Source organism: Camelus bactrianus, chromosome 25 (genome assembly GCF_048773025.1).
Source record: "Camelus bactrianus isolate YW-2024 breed Bactrian camel chromosome 25, ASM4877302v1, whole genome shotgun sequence".
Classification (NCBI taxonomy): Eukaryota; Metazoa; Chordata; class Mammalia; order Artiodactyla; family Camelidae; genus Camelus; species Camelus bactrianus.
The window spans coordinates 29,174,523-29,198,300 of record NC_133563.1 but is presented as its reverse complement, the minus strand read 5'-3'; the positions used below and the strand labels follow the sequence as shown (position 1 = coordinate 29,198,300).

The 23,778-nt window shown below is 38.9% G+C and overlaps 1 long non-coding RNA gene across 1 annotated transcript in view; it reads left to right on the top strand.

Moving 5' to 3' along the window:
- LOC141575039 (uncharacterized) overlaps positions 1 to 9,661 on the top strand; it is a 553,420-nt gene extending 543,759 nt beyond the window's left edge. Inside the window, exon 6 of the long non-coding RNA XR_012502283.1 lies at positions 9,007 to 9,661. This is a non-coding gene — a long non-coding RNA (uncharacterized LOC141575039). The remainder of the gene's footprint in view (positions 1 to 9,006) is intronic.
- Positions 9,662 to 23,778: the final 14,117 nt, after the last annotated feature.

Below are 23,778 nucleotides of genomic sequence, written 5' to 3'. Positions count from 1 at the left end.
GCCTGTGGTGTCTAACACAAAGCTATACACAAACTAGGGACACTATAAACATTGATAGAAAAGATAAAATACAGGAAGGGGAGAAAGAGATGGAAGAAATACAAAAACAAGGAAGGAAGGAAGGAAGGGAGGGAGGGAGGGAGGGAGGGAGGAAGGAAGGAAGGAAGGAAGGAAAGGGAAATTCAAAATATATTTCCTGCAACACCAAGACTAAAAGGAAACCATTTAGTTTCTTGTAACAGTGACTTGTCTTCATTCACGGCAAACAGATACATTCCTAACCTTGGCTGTTCTCTGCTTCTGTGAGGAACATGCATTTCTAGACGGAAGAGTCACAGGCAGGCTGGACTGTAATTGGATGCAACTCTTATCAGCTACTTAAGAGAAGCAATGTGCCTTTCTATTTGGAAAATCCTAGAGGAGTGCCCCCAAATGAAGAATGAAAGGCAATTTGTTTAAAAATGAGTGCTTTCTTTCAGAACACTAAGTTTCTTTACAAACAACTATGACATAGAGGCTCTTTTCTAAACTGAAAGCCTTAACTCCTGCCTGAGACTGAGCCTTCTCCTGATTAGTTTAACCAAAATATAAGGATTTTCGATCTTTTTGTAAGTTTGATTTGCAAATTGGATGAGTGCTTATCAGTAGAAAGTGTTGCTTCCATGACAGTCTCAAAGTTAAGTATTTCCAATTGAAAAAAAGAGCATCCTTTCTCAAATGTTGATGCTTTATATTTACTACAGGGTTCTATATTAAATTGAAAGAATGTAAAATTGTATAATTTACATTTATTTCTTTATACTATGTGAAAGCAAAGTAAGGTTTAAGTAAAATTACTTAAATATAATTATTTATTTTTCTCTTTACCTTCAACCATTAATTTTTATTGATGGTGATTTTTCACTTCTTCATGCAACTCTGATTTTATTTATCCATATATATATATATATATATATATATATATGGATTACATTTATTATTTAATGAGTAATTGCTATATGCAAATGATAGTTTGTAAGATTTGCAAAAGTATGTAAAAAGACAAAACTCAACACTCCTTCATGATTAAGACACCCAACAAGTAGGAATTGAAGGGTACTTTCTCAACCTGAGAAATGGTGTCTACAAAAATCTCACAACTAACAGCATCTCTTATCACTTCTATTCAATATTGTGCTTCTAGATTCTAATCAGGGCAGTTAGGCAAGAAAATAAAATAAAGGCCTCCAGACTAGATAGGAAGATGTAAAACTATTTGTATTTGCCAATGAAATAATCTTATATATAAAAGACCCTAAGGAATCCACTAACAAATTAGAAATAATAAATGAGTTCAGCAAGGTTTCAAGATACAAGATTAATATACAAATGTCAATTGTACTTTTATACCTGTAATAAATGATCCAAAAAATGCATATAATAAAAACAATCCATTTACAATAGCATCAAAAAGAATCTAATACAAAGAAATAAATCTAACAAAATATATGCAAAACTTATACTCAAAAAGTATACTGAAAGAAACATTATTGAAAGATATTACAGAAACCCTCAATAATTGAAAAGGTATCCTGGATTGAAAAACCTGTTAAGATGGCAATACTTTCCAAACTGATCTACAGATTTGATGCAATTGCTATTAAGATCCCAGCTGATTTCTTTATGTAAACTGATGAACAGATTCAAAAATTCATATGGAATTGCAAGGGGCCCAATAGCAAAGTAACCCAGAAAAAGAACTCACACTTTCTAAACTTACTGTAAAACAGTGGTAATCAAGACAATGTGGTACTGGCATAAGTGAGGATGTATAGATCAATGGAATAGAGTTGAGAATTCAAAACTAAGTCCCCATGTCTGTGGTCAAGTGATTTTCACCAAGTGTTCCAGGACCAGTCTGTGGAGAAAGAATAGTCTTTTCAATAGATGGTGCTGGGACAACTGGATAGAATGAAGATGGACCCCTACACCTCACACCATATACAAAAATTAACTCAAAATGTATCCAAACCTAAATGTAAGAGCTTAATCCATAAAAGTTTTAGAAGAAAACATAGGCTTAAATCTTCATGATCTTAGGCTAAGCAATCATTTCTTACATATGACATCAAAAGTCCAAATTACAAAAGAAAAATACAGATAAACTGGACATCACCAGTGACTCAGGAATTACCAAATCCTGCCAACATCACATTAGTGTGGAAGCTGATCTTTTCTTAGTAAAGAAGAGGCCTTGTGAGCAGCTTGAGACAGAGGTTAAACTAGTTAAACTGCACTAGGAATCCTGACCCAGATAACAATTTTTTGTTAAGGCACCCTTTAAAAGATGGTCAAAAAATAAATTAAAAAAATAATCAAAGGGACTGAATAAACATTCACTGAAGGAGGATGGCCAATAAGCACAGAAAAATGCTCAGTATCCTTAGCCATCAGGGAAATGTAAATAAAGACCACAAGAGACTACTTCACACCCATGGATGGCTATAACAATAATTTAAAAAACAGGTAATAAGTTTGGAGAGGACGTAGAAAATTGGAACTTCATATGCTGCTAGTGGAAATTTAAAATAGTGCAACCACTTTGGAAAACAGTCTGGTGGGTACTCAAAAAGTTACATATGAGTTACCATGTGACCCAGCAATTCCATTTCCAGCCATGTGTTTATGTTCACAAAAATCTTCTACACAAATGTTCATAGCAGCATAATTCATTATAGCCCCAAACAAGAAACAACTCAAAAGCCTGTCAACGGATAAATGGATAAACAAAAGGTAGTATACTCATATTATTCAGCTACATGAATTAACCTTGAAAATATTCTGCTGAGTAAAAGAAATCCATCACCAAGGACCTCATATGGTATGATTACAATGCCCAGAAAAGGCAAACCTATAGAGACAGAAAGCACATCAGTGGTTGCCTGGGGCTGGACAGAAGGAAGTTGGAGGGGAAAATGGGGAGTGACTACTGAAAAGGTCTTACTTTTTGGGATGATGAAAATGTTCTAATATTAATTATGATAACAGTTATACAATTCTGTGAATATTTTAAAAACCATTGAATTGCATACTTTAAATGTGTAAATTGTATGATGTGTGAATTATATCCCCAGAAAGCTCTTACAAAAGAAATAAACAAAGACAACTTACAGTCCCTAGGTGCAAGGAATTCACATTACAGAGAAGAGAAACACCTCCAGTTGTTCTATAACACAGGGAAGGAGGAGTAGTGGAGGTGATCTAGCATCAGAAAAAAAAGGAGAGAGGCACAATCTAATGCTAACAAAGTATGGGGCCAAGATGTTATTTTAAAGATTTACAAAAAACATAAATTTGAACAACTGATTCTTGGGGCTGAAACTTAGAGGAAGAGAAAGAATTCTTACCCAAAAGGAATGCAAGAACATTACAGGCAGATGGAAAACTATAAGGAAAGATGTAGTTTCTGATTCAAATTTTGACTGAGACCTTTGCTGGCTTTTTCATTTCACTGGTTTTCAAGCACTACAACACACACTTCAATTATACAACCATATGTTTTATTCTGATGATTTGGAAATAATCAGAAGATCATTTATACTTGTACATAGGAGACATAAACCACTCCCCCCCCCAACACACACACACACACACTCACAAACACACCATTTCCTTCTGTAGTGAATGATTTTTCTATAAGAAATCTTAGATATAAACACTGTGTGAGGGGCACTAGAAATGGAGACTTGACAGCCGAAGACTTAACCCTCAAAGATCCTTTAGTTTAGCCAAGAAGAGAGACAAGAAAGCTTGCAATTCACTGTTTGTGATCAATAACATGTGACTACTATGTGGACTCACGGCACTAAATCCAGACTAGGGTGGATCAGGGAAAGTTCCCTAAGGACCATTCTTGAGATGATCACCAAGGGATGGCTGGGTGAGTGTTAGCCAGGAGGATGAAGGATGAACAGTACCTATTGTAGTACATTTATAGAACCACTTCTAAGTCAGTCTGACTGCCAGGCCCATGTATCTGGGAGTATGGAAGACACTAAAGGGGAGGTAAGCCAAGGACAGAATACGACGTCAAAAGTACTGTTGAAACATTTCCTTAAACAATCACAGCAAGGTGCATGAAAAAAAGAATTCATATACGTGGGTTCTACTATGCAAACATCCTCTAACCAAACATGAATCTGTAGGACCTTTTGATTTCAATTTCCTTGTATCTAAAATGAGTAGTATTTAAACTTGTTATAAAACTTCTTCAGCCTCAAATTCTAGGATCCTGCACATCTGCAGACATGCCTCTGGCACAGACCTTTAAAATAGAAAATCGTATTTCCTAGAAGCACATGACTAAAACAACCATCACCACAACAATGCTTTTTACTTATAAAACAAGTTAAGTAAGAGTGCAGAATGACTTGAAAACAAATCTAAGAAATGTCAAGAAACTTAGTTTATTCCTTTTCCTCTGCTTCCCACTCTGTAAGATATTGGGCCAGCCTTTCTAACCTTTGATGCAGAACACACGAGGGGCCTCTGCTCTCCTTAGAACTGCGGTACTCAGCTTCAAGTACCAGGCACTGACCCTCTGCCAGACTTTTACTTCTCCGTGGAACTAAGCTCAAACCACAGGCAGAATGGCTTACACAGTAGACTGTGTATCACGCTGATGTTAGATGTGGGACTGCCAGGTCAGATCCCATGTTTGAATAGCTGTGTCACGGGTGGAAAATTCATCCTCTCTTTCTCAGTCTAACTATATAACTAAATCACTATGTCTGATACACATGTATGTATATTACACACACATTCACATACATGTATATATCTGTATTTATATTAATTGTGGTATTTTTAGTCTTTTATCCTGATATTTTGACATCTTAGGGCCATGCAGACCCTGGAGGGCTGCCTCATCCAGGATAGCACACAACTGGCCTATGAATGCACTGTCATATTCAAACCAACCAATCCAGAACCCATACTCCCAACCACTTTCTTTATCTAGCTTTTCTACTTCAGACCACTGTCTACTGGCCCCAATCATCCCAAGACCAGGTATCAGTGAACTTAAGACAGCCCCTATACTCTAAAGCCTTCTGAAATTATTCCAACTAGCCAGTCCTAAAACCTGCTTACCTTGTCTCACCTGCCCATTCCCTCCTGCAGAAACCATAATCAAGGCTTTTGCCACAACTTCCCCCTTTCCCTCTGCCTCCTGATTGACTCCAGTACTTCTTCAGGAGCCTTCTCCTCCATGCCGCCCATGGCATGGCATGACTCCTTCTCTTGAGATTTGGGAGTATAAGAAACTATCTTTTCAATGTCAGTTGCTACCTGATCTGTTGGCTTTGCCGTACCTAAATGATAATAAAACATATACTTTATCCATATTCTTGGAGTGGAAGAATCAATATTGTTAAAATGGTCATGCTACCCAAGGCAATATACAGATTCAGTGCAATCACTATCAAATTATCAATGACATTTTTCACAAAGCTGGAACAAAAAAATGTTAAAACTTGTTTGGAAACACAAAGACCCAGAATAGCAAAAGCAATCTTGAAAAAAAAAAAATGGAGCAGAGGGAATTATGTGCCCTGACTTCAGACTATACTGCAAAGCTACAGTAATCAAAACAGTATGGTACCGGCACAAAAACAGACACATAGATCAACAGAACAGGATAGTAAGTCCAGAAATAAACCCACATACTTATGGTCAATTAATCTACAACAAAGGAGGCAAGAATATACAGTGGAGAAAAGACACTCTCTTCAAGAAGTGGTGCTGGGAAAACTAGACAGCTACCTGTAAAAGACTGAAATTAGAACATTCTCTAATACCATATACAAAAATAAACTCAAAATGGATTAAAAACTTAAATGTAAGACCAAATACTACAAAACTCCTAGAGGAAAACACAGGCAGAACACTGTTGGACATAAATCACAGCAATATATTTTCTAAACCAGCTCCTGGAGTAACGGAAATAAAAGCAAAAATAAACAAATGAGATCTAATTAAACTTAAAAGATTTTGCACAGCTAAGGATACCATCAACAAAGTGAAAAGACAACAGAATGGGAGAAAATATTTGCAAATGATGCGACAGACAGGGGGCTTACTTCCAAAATATACAAACAGCTCATACACCTTAATATAAAAAAAAAAAGCAAACAAAACAAGCAGCTTAATCAAAAAACGGGCAGAAGACCTAAACAGACATCTCTCCAAAGAAGAAATACAGATGGCCAACAAGTACATGAAAAGATGCTCAACATCACTAATTGTTAGAGAAATGCCAATCAAAACTACAATAAGATATCACCTCACACCAGTCAGAATGGCCATCATTAAAAAGTCTACAAATGATAAATGCTGGAGGGGCTGTGGAGGAAAAAAAAAAAAAAAAAGGAACCCTCCTATACTGTTGGTGAGAATGTAGTTTGGTGCAGCCACTATGGAGGACAGTATGTAGGTCCTTATAAAACTAAAAATAGACTTAGCATATGATCCAGCAATCCCACTCTTGGGCACATACTCAGAGATAAGTATAATTCAAAAAGACATGCACCTCAATGTTCACAGCAGCATTATTTACAATAGCCAAGACATAGAAACAACCCAAATGTCCATCAACAGATGACTGGATAAAGATGATGTGGTATATGTATACAATGGAATACTACTTAGCCATAAAAAAGAATAAAATAATGCCATTTACAGTGACATAGATGGACCCGGAGACCAACATTAAACTAAAAACGTTTTTAAAAAATAAAACATTCCATAATGCCACATAGTATTGAACTACTTAAGAATTAACTTAACTGGAATAACAAAACTCCTATGGAGTTAAAATCCAATAAGGGACATAGAAGATGATTTGAATAAATGGAGAAACTTCCACGCTTTTAGGTAGAATAACATCAATTTAAACATAACAGTTGTTCTCAAACTAATCTACAGATTTAATGCAAGCCCAATAAAAATTTAAGTTGGATGATTTTTTTTCTTTTTTTTACACCTGGTAATCCTAAAATGTATACGAACTGAGATTGGCTAAGGAAACCTTAAAAATAGTAAAGGAAAGAAGCTTACTCTTACCAGATATTAAGACGTGCAGCAAGACCGTAGTAATAAAAACTGTTTTATTGGTATAATAACAGGCAAATTGACTAATGGAAGATAAAGAGCCCTGAGACAGATTCATTAATATATGAGATCTAAATATATAATAAAGGTGGCACAACTGATTAATGGAAAAAGAACATATTTTTTAGTAGATGGTGTAAGCAAATACTTTTCCCGTTAGCATGAAAAATGAATTCACATCCCTATCTAACACCACAAAAATTATGAGTTCTAGAATGAATAGAGACATAAATGGGAAAACTAAAACTGAAAACTTAATGAGAGTTTTTCTTCTCCCAATTTTAAAATCAATAAAAAAATATTGTTTTCTGAAACACAAATTGATCTCCTGTCAATCAAAAAAATCTCCTAAAAGAAAATTCTATTAAAGATACTAACAGGCAGGAACAGAAAGCAATAAAATAAATACATGATGAGATGATCAAAATCATTTCTAAACAGATATTTGTGTATTAAAACACAAGGAGATAGTATTGTGCACTTAATAGACTAGCCATTTGCAACTTTCTAGACCATGTTATCTCCTGTCTTTTAGAGGCACAGTTTTCTTTATTAAAGTCCATCATTAATAAATTGCATTCGAAGCAGAGCTTAGAGTAAGCTTTCTTAGAAATTTATTATAAAATCATTTCCTTCTCTAGATAAGTTCCTCCTCATTAAATAGAGTTATTAAAGTCTCAACAGCAATGCCTTGGTACAACCGCTAGCACTGATAACACGGGCTGTTACTCTGTTCGTCACAGTGATGCAGAAAAAGACTGTACTATTTGGTTGCATTTTATGCAACGAGTTAAGGTTTGGTTTGGTGAATCCTATCACATCTTTATTTCCAGCAGTGCATTAGCCTTCCAAGAGCTGTAATCACTGAAGTTTCAAATGATAAGGAATAGTGGAAAGAGTTTAATTTAATTCATCCCATTCAATTATTTAATTAATCATTCATTTAATCACTCTTTATTAACAAGTATTAATTGAGGTTCATTCTTAAGCATTGATTTAAATTCTGAGAGTTCACTAATAAAGACAGAAATAGTGCCTGTCCTCTAGAAGCTTATAATCCAACATGATTCAAGACTTGGCTCCATGCTTATAAGTTGTGTGTTCACTGGAAAGTCACTTAAAACCCATTTGAAACTGAAGCGCCTCATCTGTGTAACTGAAATAAAAATTCCCACCTTGGTGATTGTGAGAATTAAGACATGCTGTGTATATACAGTGCTTATTCCAAAACCAGAATTTTTCTGCATATCAACTATCTTCCCATTAATCATTCCATTATCTGAAGGCAAATGGGACAGATAGAAATAGTTTGCCTTTTTGCCTTGGTGGAGTTAAAGGGCTCCCATTCCATTGTGGACCTTGTGAATTCATGGCTTCTTTGAGAGAATCTACATTTTCACTATGCAAAACATTACCTGCTGTGTATATTCTATAAGATTCTTCTTTATGAGTAGCTCCCAAATAGTACAGGATTGTTCAACAGAAGAATTCCACTGTATTTCAACAATCTCATTATCACCTGTTTTGTCACATACATGCGCACACACGCACGCACACACACGCAATTTGGCATTGCAAAACCCATAAATCTAATTATTCTTAGCCGAGGTGTTTAGCCTCTATTGGGAAGAACGCTAAGTATTTACTTGGCTGTCAACAGAAGGAAGAATGAATGTGAACATTGGCCAGTCTCCTGGTCTCGTCCACAGGCCAATAGTCTTTCAGTGAATACAGCAAAAGGAATGCATCGGTGATTAAACACCAGGCTTCACACACACATGATCCTGAGCTCTTCTACTGTGATTATTTTCCCAGAAGCCCCATAAAAACGTTTGACTCACCTCTTCCATTTTACAGGTGATACTTCCTCCGGTTGGATGCAGTAAGAAGTCCTGTCCCCTCAGCCAAATGGTTGGGTATCCAGATGACTCTAGGTGGAGAAGAAAGCCAAGATGTTATTGAACACACCACGTTTAATGGGGGGGAGGGGGGTAGAAAGCATCAGTCCAGATCCCTTTTAGAGAGAGTAGGTAGAACCTGGCCAATTAACAAAGGCAAAGGAAAGCTACAAAGACTGAAGGAGATAAATCTAAGAGGTGGTGTCCTGATGAAGTTAAGAACAATTTCATTAGCAAAGCATTCCTAAGGAGGGGCAAATCGAGTCACAGGTGATGTGGCAATAGTGCCAGAACCCCCCAAATCGCTCATATAGGGGTCTAATGTACACGTGTGAACAATCTACTGACGCTTCACTGCATTTGGTCTGCTGGTTTCAGTTTTGCATACAGTTTTTCAGGACTAGCCCATTTACAAATACACAGGAACAAAACAATGCAGCTATAGAGAGATATAATTCTAGGGCAATAAAAAGTTGAAATTCCTTATGAACCTTAATTTAAAAAACCTCTGAGAGTGGATGATGCCAGGGTACCAATAAGTAACATTTCTTTTTTTTCATTCATGTTAAAGATACTTAATTCCTTTTATTGTTTTTAGCACTCTAATGTATGGAATAAAGATCATTTCAATTATGTTTTGAATTTTTTTAAAATTTTTACACCGTATGAATGTTTATAAAGCAAAATGACATTTTTGTTGTTGTTTAGTTTTAAGTTACATTGTAAGTATAGAGAGTTAAGCTTATTATCCTAAGTGCAATGGCATTATCTATCTCTACAGTGACACTGGTTTAATATCATGGTTTCTCCAGTTCTCTGGGGCTCAGTCTCATTCTATAGTCCACAAGTATTCAGTATTAAGTTCTCAATATATAAATATGCCTAGTGTTGTTTTACATGTGCATGTTTTAATTTAAATAATATTGTGTTGTAACTCATCTTTTTCTAACTCTAACACTCTTGTGAGGGTCTGTCTGTGTGGCTGTGGACATCTAGTTTGTGTTTCTGCCTGATGCTTATAGTTCCGTAGTGAGCATCTATCACTTAGGTATTTCCTTAGGGATTAATGTAAATTGCCTTCAGTTCCCTGTCACCAAAAATAACACTGAAAAACAGGCTTGTGCATGACCCTTTATGAACAGTTACAAGAATTGTTCTGGAATATATACATAGGATTGGGTTGGCTGGGTCATAGGGAAAAATTACTTATTTTAGCTAATTATTTCCTAATTGCTTCTCAAAATGATCGTTCTTGTTTACTCTTCATCAACAGTGCATAAAAAATTCTTGTCCTCTCCAGGTTTTAACAGCAACTGACAATTCCAGTATTTCCTTTTTTTTTTTTTTGCTATTCTAACAGGTATAAAGTAGTATGTCATTGTGTTAGAGCTTCTGTGTCCGGTGAGCTCAAGCATGTTTTTATATACTCTTCGGACTTCTGGACTTCAGTTTCCGTACATCACCTCATCACTTTGCCCACTTTCTTACTGGTTTCCTGTTTCAGCCTGCTAACTTAAATTATGTTTTGGATATTAACACCTTCTTAATTTTAACATGAAAAATACCTTTTAACATTAAAAATATGTAATCATTACACACACTTATGGCTTGTGTGCTGGAGTCTTAATTAGATTTTTACCACTTTTAAGTCATTAGAATATTCTCATACAACGACTTCTATTAGATATATAGTCTCTCTTCATGTGCTAATAGTCAATATTTAGAAACATTTGTGATTTTCAAGCACTTTTTAAAGCATTTCACATATTCTAGCATATTTAGATAGCCAAACAAATGAGATAATTGTTATCTCCATTTCACATTTGAAGCATCAAGAAATTAAACAATTTGCCCCAAATTACACAGCCTGGAAGTGAAAGATTCCAGATTTGTACCCATGGTATCTGTGCTTCACAATCCATGCTCTTATATTTTTTCATACCAGTGCAGTGCATCTTTTCAAGTTAACAATACTACCTTCCTTCTTACATTTTTTCCTCCCCTCTTCTCCCCTTCCTCTTTCCCTCCTTCCTTACTTTTCTGCTTTATTTGATTTTTCTCTGAATATTTAACCCCTTACTATGCTGGATATAAATTATTAGTTGCAAGCACAGGATTGTTATTTAAGTCTAGATGACATCACGAAGAGATAGGGCAGGGAGCACCAGGGACTGAGCTCTGAGACACTCAACAGTAAGATGGAGCCAAAGAGTAAAATTTTCTTTGCACAGCCTGCTGCCACTGACCTTCCTTACCCTGGCTCCAGGTCCCCTTGGCCCTGAGTGTCCTTCCACTCTGAGGCCCCACTGAATCTCAGTACGTATTACACATTCCTCCAGCAAAATGAGTCCACTGGCAGGCACCCAGGAACACAGAGTCATCCATGAGGCTCCCCAAGCAGTCTGGACTTTCTCCAATTGTGGTCATAGGTAGCCGCAGAGACAGGCATAAACTCAGGCCCTGGAGACTGGACCAAAGGCATGGTGGGTTGGGTGGGTGGAACCACAGGCATCCTGTACAGTCGCCAACCAGTGACCTCTACTCAAGCATTGCCAAAGGGGAAAAAAAAAAAAAAAGGCACATCATAAAAAGGATCCTATTATCTCCCTGCCCCCTGTCTTCTCCCACAGAAATGCATGGCTGATTTTCCAGGAGTCTAAGATTCTTAGTTAATCACTACATAATGCTAATAGTTACAGCTACCACTTCTTATGGAAGCCAGAAAAAAATAAGTGATAGGCACTGTACACTCATTATCTTTCAGCTTCAGGAAACCCTTGAAATGTAGGTGTGATTCTTTGATTCAGAAATGTTAAGTAATGTACTCGAGGCTACATGCCCGGGAAGCAGCAAAACCAGCACTGAGACCCAGACTGCCTCGATGTCAGTGTTCATGGTCTTTTTCCTTGAACGCATTGCTATTGACAATAATGTGAACAGCAATAAAGAATATTTGTGAGTACTTAATATGCATTGGACAGTGTCAAGGGATTTCCACAAACGTCCTCAGTTATCCTGATAACAATCCTAATTGGATCAATTCTTTCCTCCTCTAAGGTTTTAAAATAATTATTATTTTCTTAAACAAAGTGCAGAAATAAGTCTTAGATACAGAAGCAACTTGCCCAAGGTCCTAGAAATACTAAGACCTGGAGATGGAATCTGAAATCAGATACACGTGACCCTGGGCCCCCAAATCTTGACTGCCTTCTCTCCCCAGTATGCAGCTAGTCATTGTCATCTCTGTGGCTCACCCTTCCCCTGGGGATACACTTTGACATACTTCCTAACAGCGGCTGAAATCAGTGCATTTCTAGGGCTCAGAAAACATTCAGTATCTCCTAGGAGCTTGAATTACTGAATGAGTAAGTATGGTTTTTGCCTTCCAAGAACTGCAGCTCTGTGAGGCTGTAAACTCCTTGCTTGGTTTCTTTTTGTGTACCCTCAAAGTGCCTGGATTCATGTTAGCATAAAGGAGTTAATGAATAAATATTCTTACAGAAGGAAAGAAGGAAGAATTGGTTAATTAAAATGCTCAGCTCTTGAGGACAACTTCTAGCCACACTGAGAAAGAGGAGGAGATGGAGGAGAGTGTCCACCTCCAGTGATGAACACAGCTCTCAGTTCAGCAGAAGCTAGTTAAAACGAGAAGTTAAAATGTTAACCACTATGATCTAAACCTCCAATTTCACCCAGAATTGATGACTTCCTAGAAAAAGAGGAAGAGTCAGTGAAGCACTTCTTGTACTTCTCAGATAGAGTCCCTGGAGCCAGGCCAAGCCAACAAAAGATGGATGGGGGACACATGCTATTTATAATGTGGTCCATGTGGAAGCCTCGTTTCCTAGAAGTGCCTATTGAATCCCTAGAAATTCTGACTTCAGGTGACTGTGAAACCAATTAATACAGCACAGACACACAGGCACTCACATGTGCATAGACACATGTGCGTGCACACACATATGGGAGCCACATTTCCCATCAGAAAGATGAACTCTTCCCAGTTTCCCTCTTGTGTTAACTACAACCTCTATTTTCTGAATTCTCATGCTTTGAACCTGGGGTCCTGCCGACTCTGGAGGGACTGTTCTTCCAGGAATAGCCAGTTCCTAGAGTTAGTAAACAACTTGCCCAAGAGCATACCTTTCAAGTGCAAACCAACCAGTCCAGAGCCATATCCATCCCCACCCACCTCCCTTACTGGGACCTCAACCCCCACCACTGTCTACCTGCCCTGATCATCCCAGGGCCAGATGCCAGACAACCAGGGATAGCTTACACCCCAGAATTCACTGAAGTTATTCAAACGAGCCAATCCTAAGTCTACTTATCCTGCCTTGCCTGTTCCTTTTTATGGAAACCACAAAATGAAAAATTTGTCCACAAGTTTCTCCCTCTCCCTCTGCCCCTGACCAGCCCTGGTGTTTGCCCAAGTGGCCTAGTGTGCTTCTTTGCCTTGGGATCTGTGAGTGTAGCAAATTATCATTCAATGGCAGTTACCTCTTGATCTGTTGGCCTCACCATACCTAAATAATTTTAAAAATATGTATTAAAATGTCTCTGGATATAGCCTTTCCAATCTTATATTCCTAAGAAGAATGCTTGCAAGGATGATGCAAGGACTGGCATCATTAAAGAAACAAGAAACAAGAAACAAGAAACAACAATGCACAAGAACATTAGTAAAGCCAACGTAGAGCACTGAGTCTTACCTTGGGACAATAAGATGCTATAGGAGACACAAGCCAGGGGTCACTCCCATGAAAGGAGAGGGTATACTGATGATGAAATCTGCCCTGCCACTGTCCCCCTGGGTATGAAGTCTTCGTGAATTCGAAGTCCTTGGCGCTCTCTGTGGCATTTATAACTGTTATTGATTTAGGTTTGCAAGATTGTAGGAGGTGCCCCCAAGTTTCTTGCTCCACTGCTTTGAGAACTAACTGGCTAAGGTTTCTTCAGGATGAGTAGCAATAATAGTAAGACTTCTAGAGAATTATGACTTATCTATTAAAGATAATGCTCTGCTAAGTTAGGAAACAATTTAACTAGCCATGAATTGCTGAGTACTTATAGCAAAATTTAAAGAATAATACCTAGGTGCAAATTAAAAGGCTCCTTGACTACTACGCAATTATTGTCAATAACTGCTTTATCTAACTGGAATGTTTTCCAAGAGTTAACAGAAAAGAGCCCTGACACTTTTTGTTGGAATTAAAGGGTCACCAGGACTTTGCTTTTCTGAACAGATGGAGAATCAAAAGGTGTAAACACTTCACCGTGGTGATTAAACTGTGAGCTCTAGCATCACTCAGATGAGGACTTGCCTAGTGACACTGACACTTACTAGCTGTGTGATCTTGGGCGACACACTTAACCTTTCTCAACCCCAAGTTCCTCATGTACAAAAATGAGGATTAAAATAGTACCCACTTCACTGCATTGTTGTAAGAATTAAATAAGTTAATCTATGTGCTGAGCACATTGTCTGGCTCAGTCACTAGCCCCATAAATACTGACTTTCGGCAGAGATCACAAACCACCTGCTAGAAGCATCAAAGAAGTGAGGAACTGATGCATCATATACTGTCTTAATTATTTTCAAGATACTTTCTTCTCATTCTGGGTTTTATTATTAGGAGGACATTCTTATATTTCTGTTCTTATGCTTCTAAATATTCTTATATTTCTGTTTTCTACTCAGGAGAAGTTTTACTCAAATAGAATGATGTACTATGACCTCATGTATGTCAGGATAATTCATAACTTTTCTATGTGCATTTAAAGTCCTATAAAATTCTTTTTAAAATGGAAGTAAATTTGTCTACCTGCTCAGATCCTTCTTAATGCTTTACAACTGAACCTCAAGTTTTAATGTAATTTAATTCGTACTGATTATTAATGTAATCCTAACATCACTCAGGTCATTGAAAGTCAGCTTATTAAATAGTTCTTTCTCAACCTCCACCTTTGGAACACAACAAATCATTAAATAGAACAGTTTTTAAACAGACATGCGCTGTGGTTTCCTTACATCTTTCTCCAAAGCCTTAGAAAATTACTATTAGTGTCATTCAAGTTGGAAAACTTAGTCATATTTTCTAAACCTTACGGATATGTCCCAGAATGGGAAAGGACAGAGAGTAAGTCTTCAACAGCTGGGAGAGGTTTTGTGGATTTCACAGTGGTCGGGAACTACTAACAAAGAAATATTACACATGGCCTTTGGCAGGAACATGTTATAAAATCCAGAGCCCTTTGTTCTGGGCTGAGTAGAGTATTATTCATAATTGTTATTTGATTTGGTCTTCTTCCCATTCTCTAACAGAAGGCTTTTTCTGCCTTGAAAAATTACAACATTTAAAGGTGCCCCATGTCTCTGATTATATGCTACATAACCTGGCAAATATAACTAAAAAAAACCCCCAAAAAACGCATGAGGCCAGTAAAATTTGCAGTAGCAGATGGCGTTTTCACCAACTAACAAAGCCAGTTTCTTACAGAGGTAAGGATCCACCCTCACTTGAGTAATGCCAGGAAATGTCCATCGTTCCCAGACTATCTCATTCATCCAACTGACATTCATTAATCCCCCGAGCATCCTGATAACTCCAGGAAAGCATCCAAGCTCATCTGTGTCTGGTTCCTGCCTGTGTCTCCAGACTCATCTCACACTGCTTTTCTGCCCTACAAACCCTAAACTCCAGCCATTTACAGGTTTAATGTTCGCAGCTTCTACAGGTGACAAGTAATCTCAGGCAGCTGATGACACATAATAATAGGTAAATTCATCAATGCACTAATTTTCATGACACATACTTCAGGCTGGTGACCATAAGGGAGTCATTTGGTTGCTAACTGAGACTAGCTGGCTGGCCAGCCTATGCCTTTCAATAGCACTTTGCCATTTTTCTGTTTAATCCTGTGTATACTCTGCATGGGGTGTACCAGTTACATACTGGGGAATGAGCGCTGGTTGACTTCACCTGAGCTTGCACATAAGTCTGTTTAGACACGGGCTTCCTGATTCTTGTCTAGGCTCACTTATGAATCCGGGATCTGTAGGCCATCGGCTGGTCCAGAATGACCTCAGCCAGAACAACCAAAGCAACTTATCCTTTATCCTCCCGCGAACTAATCCTCGTATGTTCTCATAACAATGCAGAGCTACAAAAGTAACCCAAGATCAACCACCCAAGCAATTTCAAACTTGTATTTCCATCATGCATGCTAACACCCCATTGGCCAAAACAAGTCACATGGCCATGCCGAGAGTCAGAGTGAGAGGACTGCAGAGTTATAAGGCAAATGGTAAGGATACATAGGGAGAGTGATGCATTGGAGGCATTTTTGCAATCAATCGACCCCATGGAAGCAAAGGATTCCAGAACGGTGTTTAAGAACTCCCTTCTCTTCTACTTGGGATTCTTAGATGAAGTTATATAGTTTTTCACCTCTTTGCCATTGCACTGAGAGCCCTTTCCTCAATTCTTCACATCACTACTCTTTCTTGTCCAGCACTGTGCCAGTCCCCAGGGGTATAGAGATAGAACAAATAAAACAGTCTGATTTTAGGAAGAATATATTTCATTAGGGCAACTGACACATAGTATTGAGTTGGGTAATACAAATAAAGACAGTAACATAATTCTTGATCTGTGGTAAGAAGGTGTAGAGGACTATGCTGAGATGCAGCCCATCCTTCCCACATACCACTGAGTTTACTTGCAGCAGCAGTGGACAATTCTTGGTGTTGGACAGCTTCCTGTCTCAAGTACCTACACCTCTCTCCTTCTCTTTTAGGGCTTTCTTCCGCATCAATGGAAGTTTGTGCCAATGCATGTAGGTAAAACCCAGAAGCACTAGGAACTTAATGTCCCAAGAGAAAATCCTCAGAGAGACAAGAGTCAATGTACAGATACCCCAGCTTCCCATCGCTCGTCATGATAATTCTAAGGCATGTTCTACAGAGTTCCTCAGTGACAGCCCAGTAGTGGCCCCCAGCAACAGTCCCTCATGAGTGTACTCTTTATCCTTCTACCTTTCCCATCTCGCTTTCTCCAGTCACTTATTGAACTTTTTGTGATCATCTCCCATATAAACTACCTACCCCAAAGTCCTCATCACAGGGTCTGCTTTTCAGTAGAACCCTAACTAAGACAGCAGGCAATAATGTTAGTTAGCTGTAATTACAATGAAGCCAATGTGCAAAAGCGGAGAAGAGGGAGTGGAGAAGAGGGGAGGGTTCTGAGTTCTCACCATTAGACCGCTTACCTGTGCTCTTCACCTGTGAGCTTCCCATACCCAAATAGGCAAAGCTACGACCCAAGTGGTTTCTATAATTCCATCATTTGACAGGACTGGGCAGAGGAAGGAGGTGGAGAAAAGAGGCACCCAAAACCTCCTCTGAGTAACAGGCTTTGTGATATAGCATAAGGTGTCTATATATCAGTGTCCAAAATTCTTTCAACAGGGATTAGTTTCTTGAGATACACATTGCCCTGTCTCCACGAGTGCTTTCTGCAAAGTTCAGCTACAGACAAAACCAGCTGCAGTGGACGGAAGTAGAATATGAATATCCTTGAAGAGAGAATTAAGACCTAGAATTAAGCCTTGGCCCTGCTGTTTCTTAGTTCTGTGACTTTTAGCAAACCAGTGTCTCAATTTCTTCATGTGCAAAGTGGGATTAACAACCTCTACTCTACAAGTTTATTTTCAGTATTAAATAAAAGAGCAATCATAAACCTCAAGGCACCATACCTGACATATAATCGATACTCATTAAATTGTATCCATTATCAATTTGGATTCAGACAGACGTTAGTTGGAATTTCAGCCCTACCACCAGATGGCTAGGTGACTGTAGAGCAACGTGGCATAGTTATGAACAGCTCAAGCTCTGAAGCCACGTGGGCTTGGGTTTAAATCTGTTTACCACCATGTGCAAACTGTGTGACCTTAGGCAAGTTCCTAAACCTTTCTGGGCCTAGTCATCCCATCTGTAAATGAGAGTAATGCTATGCTGTAATTCATCGCTTCTAAAATATATTTGAAAAATTAATGTCTCTGATATCAAAATGTATCTGACAATTAATGGCTTGTTAGAGTTTAATTGGCAGCATTTTACTTTCTTAGTGATACACAGAATGCCACACTTTGCAATTAATGTTGTCTTAAACACACTGAAATATGGCTTTACTTAATATGGAATATTGTGCAGATTAAATGAAATGGTACTTTAAAATGTTAGCTTCTGATAAATACTCAATGAAAGGAAACTATTATATAGCTTAGCTTCTTAATACTCTATCGGTTTTAAGCTTCTCATCTATAAAAATTCAAACAATAACACTAGTTTCATGAGGTTCAGTGGGAAGTTAATCATAGGAGGGGTTAAATCATCCAACACAGGACCTTCCAGGAAAGTAAGTATTCAGTCATTGTTAATTCCGGTGTTTATCACTGGTTTAGGTTGCAAACCATGGGAAAAGACTATGGGCAAATCAAGAGGGAGACAAATTTGTTGGAAGGCTAAAGGGTATCTCTAGAACTGACAGGAAACATAGAGATTCAGGCTTGGAAAATTACAGGAATTAGAGGAGCTGCAGACCCCGAGTCAGGACACACAACACACTCATATCAGCTGAACATTCAGATGAGGTCACCACCTCTAGCACAAAACCATCCCATCTCCATGGCCCGGGCCAGTGTCACTGTTACTACCACTAGGATGATACTGCTGGTAATTCTGCTGTCATGATCTGCCTTTGGCAGCAAGACACTCACTGGCTGACTTGATCACAACTCACTTCCTGGTTGTGCTGGAGGACTGTTTGTGGGAGTCAACAGAGGGAAATGGGCCATGAGAACCACCCTGGTGCCAGATCACCTACATAATGATAACAGGGATCAATCTCCACCAGGGATATTTTTCAGAAAGGAGCTGGATAATGAACAGCTCAAACACCAAAAGCAACAGCAGCCACATCATAAATTTCCACTGACTCAGTTTTCTCCCAGTGAGAATACTGGAAACTTTAAAAAATTAATCAAAGATGTAGACAGTATAGTGAAGCTCCAATATTTACTTTACAAAAACACAAATGTCTGTCTCTGGAAAATGTAAAGAAAGCCTGTGTTTCAGGAGTTACAGTGCTGGGGAGCTACAAAGTTGCGACTAGGGGGCCAGTGGACAGGTATCAATTATGACTCCCTAAACTTCCCTAAATCACCCAATAGGAGATAGTGTTGGGGGGGATCATTTAAGCCTATAAAATTATGGTTTGAGGGGCTTTCAAGAAAACATAGAGAAGTAGCCACTGAGGATGACAGAATTAAGAAACTTGTTCAAGGTCTTGCCAGGGGTTTAGCCCAAGAGACCTTTGCCTTGGCTCTTGCTAAGAACTGCGTGTCTTTGAACTGCACCCTGATATGAGGGCTGAACACATACATACATACGCATACACACACACACTCTCTCTCATACTTAAACAGTACGTTTATTGGCTATCATCCCCTATTGTAACCACTCTGAAACCTCATACCCCCTATAATCTCATCAAAGGGAGGTAAAGATCAGAGAATTCCAAAAAGGACCGTATTCTACATCCACCAAGGCTTCTCCAGGCACAGAGAAGAGGAAAAGCATCCTTGAGTGATAAGAACATGGACTTGAAAACAAAACACAACTGGCTTCAAATCGTACCTTACTGCGGGACCTTGGGCTGGACTCGGTTCCTCTGCTTCCTACTGTAGTTACAGAGAGGACACTGGCCACTTCGCAAGGATTTGATAGGATTGGCCAGAAAGCATTTTAAGTATCTAATGTGTATATATGCCAACCAGCTTCTTCCATGGATGGTAAATTGTGTAACTATTCTTTTTTTAAATTTTACTTACTTAGTTTTTGTTTCTTAGTGACCACTGGGATGCTTGAAATAATTTCTGGCACTTCCCTAACAAGTGTAAAGATCATTCTGAATCTGTTTCCCTCCCTTTTTGACTTTTATTCTTCTTTACTGTTGATCAACTTGTGGTACCTTGCTGTATTTTGAGGATGCTTCTTAAAACATTCCTGCTAAAGTCAATACATTATCATCACTATGGGAGATACAGAAATTTCCATGTAAATAAATAACAGCTTAGAAAGGGGAAGATGGATTGAACACTGTTGGTAGAAGATACCTTTTCACTGGGCACTGACTTAACCCATTGTCTTCAAGTATTTAGAAATTGTACTGATACAGTGATGTCAATTGCCACGCACAATTATACCCAGAGATTGGAGCCAATAATCTTGACTGGGGACGCATACCCTTTCTTTCTGGATATCCAAGATAATAAACTTTAGGGAACCCAGGGGAGCTGTTCTTTCCTCAATCAGTGAGGCTTCACATGGCATTTCTCCCTCCTCTGAGTTTTTCCCATCCTGAGGTCTAATCTCCCTTCCCAGAGGGCTTTGCAAGCTGGACAAGCCTTTTCAGCCTCCCCGGCAAGGGACTCAGTTTCAAACCTACCATTGCTCCTGTTCTCTCAGTGCTACTGTTTATTGATCACACTAAATATGTGATTTTATTGTAAGCCAAATGAAAAACTTTTATCAGATGTAAATAACCCAAAGTTGAAAGACTTCTCTATATTATTCCTGGTATCATAAGGTGTCCAGCCACTTAACAGGGTGTTGTTTTCCCCTGAGGAAGAAGAGGTAATCACAGATATGAACACAAAATTGAGAAAAAGAAGTTATAACTTTATGTTAAATAAAGACAGTTTCATTCAGACTGATAAGTTCTACATGAAATGCAAAGAGATGCTCTAGATTTCCCTAAATCCCACAGCAGAGCAGAAAATAAATGAAAAAATGCACAGACTCCCAGGCATCCACCGCAAGCAGGAAATCATACTTTCCCATGAGCTGGGCTTGCCAAAGAGCATTTCGTGGGGGCCTGCCTGCCGGGGTCCATTTGGTGATATGTCCTCCAGGCCCCACTCATCCCTCGTAGAGGCATGAATTACTGAAGGGTCCAGTATCAGCCCTTCCATGCATCATGGTTGGAATCCAGAATTAGGGGAGGCATTTCTCATGAAAGAGGCTGCCAGAAGCTTCCAGCCCCTGAATCTATAATTTTGTCTTTGCAATTTTTTTTGTTGAGGTATTTCAGTGGAAAATAACCCCAGCGCAGCACATTGGCAGGTGAAGTGCAAGACTCCCGCCCAGTGCCAGGGCTGAGTGCTCGCATGTATGCAGAGCATTCATGTTCCCGGAGAAACTCAAGGAGTGGCTCAGTACCTGTAAGGGCTCCTTGTAACACTGGAGCTGTTGCAGGGAGGAGGCGGGGCATGTGCCTGTCTCCAGCCCATGGCACTTTGTATATGTTGCTCTGAGGCCCTGGAAACTGGAAAATGAATCACCTTTATGACTTGGATCACTTGCGCCAGAGCTGGAGCCTTCCTGAAAGAGGCCTTTCTCACCCAGAGACAGCATCTCCGCCCTCGTCCAGACCCACAGTTCCTGTGCGGGAGGGAGAAGTGAGGACACAGGTGCCCAGCTTTGGATTACCACCTTCTGAGTCAGCACCTCTTGATTAAGTTTATCTTTAACAGCTTCTCTCTGGTTAGCAGACCTGAGGAGGGTGTTTTGACCAAGGGTCTCCAACAGCTTAGTTGGATTTTGAACCCCTGGTAATGTGACAACCCCCATCAATGATTTCACTTACAGCAGGAAAGGACTCACTTTTAATCAAGCATCCATCATACACCAGGCACTTGGTTTAATTACCACAAGCCTGTGAGATGACAGGTTTCCCAAGTTTACCCAACTTACCCAAGTTTCTTTAGGCATAAGAAATTCAAGTGGCTGAGGGGTCACTTTGCTTGTCAAAACCCAAGTCAAGAATGGTCCCAAGGCGTTCTGATCCGCAGTCCAGTATTCCTCCTGCTACATCACACTAATGTGACTCATTCACTTCCACACACTCAAGCACTCTTTTATGAACTCATTTAATAAACATCATTTGACTGCCTCTTATGTGCTACATATGGTGCTAAGCACTGAGATAGAGCAATGAGCATGACAGACCGTCCTCACTGAGGCTAGAAAAAACTTGGGAGAGGAATATAGGGAACAAAGAGTCAGAGCTGAGTGCTGAGACGATGCAATATTAAATATGTGGAAATATATAGCAAGGACACACACTAGTGTTGGAGGAAATGAGTGGAGTCACAGAACAATTCTCTGAATAAACAAGGCCTGAAAGATGGGTACGGGTCAACCAAAGGAAGATGAGCAGTGTGGGCAAAGGGAAACACTCTCCAGAGGGGAAAAAAAGCATGTGCAAAGGCCCCAGGCCTAAAAGGGTTTGTGCTGTTCAAGAAACTGGAAGAACTCTAATTTGGTGGGAGTGTCTCCCGATCGCTCCAAACCACATCAACTTTCCTAGTAAATGTTAGCCCATAGAATCCTCATCTAATGAGAAAAAAAGACAGGGATTCAGGTCAGAAGTCACTTTCATGAATAAGAGTGTCCTTTTGTCCAGAGTGACCTCTGTGTGAATAGCATCCAAGACCAGGGAAAGGAGTGACCTTAGACTCTAGAAGCAGGTGATGACTCCCATCAAGTCACTAGAAAGGGGATGAAAATAAAGGCAAGCTCCCCACCCCCGACTCCCGTCCCATCTGTTACCATCACTTTAGCCACCACATTGGCCCAACTATTGGCCTCCCCTTAACTCCAGTATGAGTAACATTTAAATGTCATTCTTTTATGTGGTATATACCAGGCATCCTAATGGTTATGCAGCCCAAACTCAAAATCTAAAAGGAAGTTAGCTGTTCTCTGTGGATCATTCTCTAACCCTCTCATATGAACTTATCTTCATCCTGCCATTCCTGGGTCCCAGAAAAAGGGTACCTTTTGCCCTCACTTCTATTAATCCAGAACTCCATTCTAAAAGGGACTCAAGAGGAAGGAAATTAACACTTATTGGGCACCTACTGTGTAACCACCACCACTTTATACAGCCCTACAAGGCAGATGTAATAATCCCATTTCCAGATGAGAAAAATGATAGTTTGAAATACATGCACCCCAATGTTCACAGCAGCACTATTTACAACAGCCAAGACATGGAAAGAACCTAAATGCCCACTGACAGATGACTGTATAAAAAAGTTGTGGTATATTTATACAGAATAATACTCAGCCATAAAAAAAGAATGCCATTTGCAGCCACATAGATAGGCCTGGAGAATGTCATTCTTAGTGAAGTAAGCCAGAAAGAGAAAGAAAAATACGTATGATATCACTTACAAGTGGAATCTTAAAAAAAAATTAAATAAAGACCATTATTTACAAAACAGAAACAGACTCACAGACATAGAATACAAACTTATGGTAACTAGTGGGGAAAAGGGGTGGGAAGGGATAAATTTGGAGTTTGAGATTTGCAGACACTAATATATATAAAATAGATAAACAAGAAGTGCTTCTGAATAGCACAGGGAACTATATTCAATATCTTGTAGTAACTTAAGGTGAAAAATATGAAAACGAATATATGGATGTTCATGTATGACTGAAGCATTATGCTGTACACCAGAATTGACACAGCATTGTAAACTGACTATACTTCAATAAATGCATATTTTTTAAAAGTACATTATTTGCTTATAATTACACAGTAAAAGCAAGAGAAAAGACTTGAATCCACATTTTGTTCTGAAGCTCCTGCTTTAG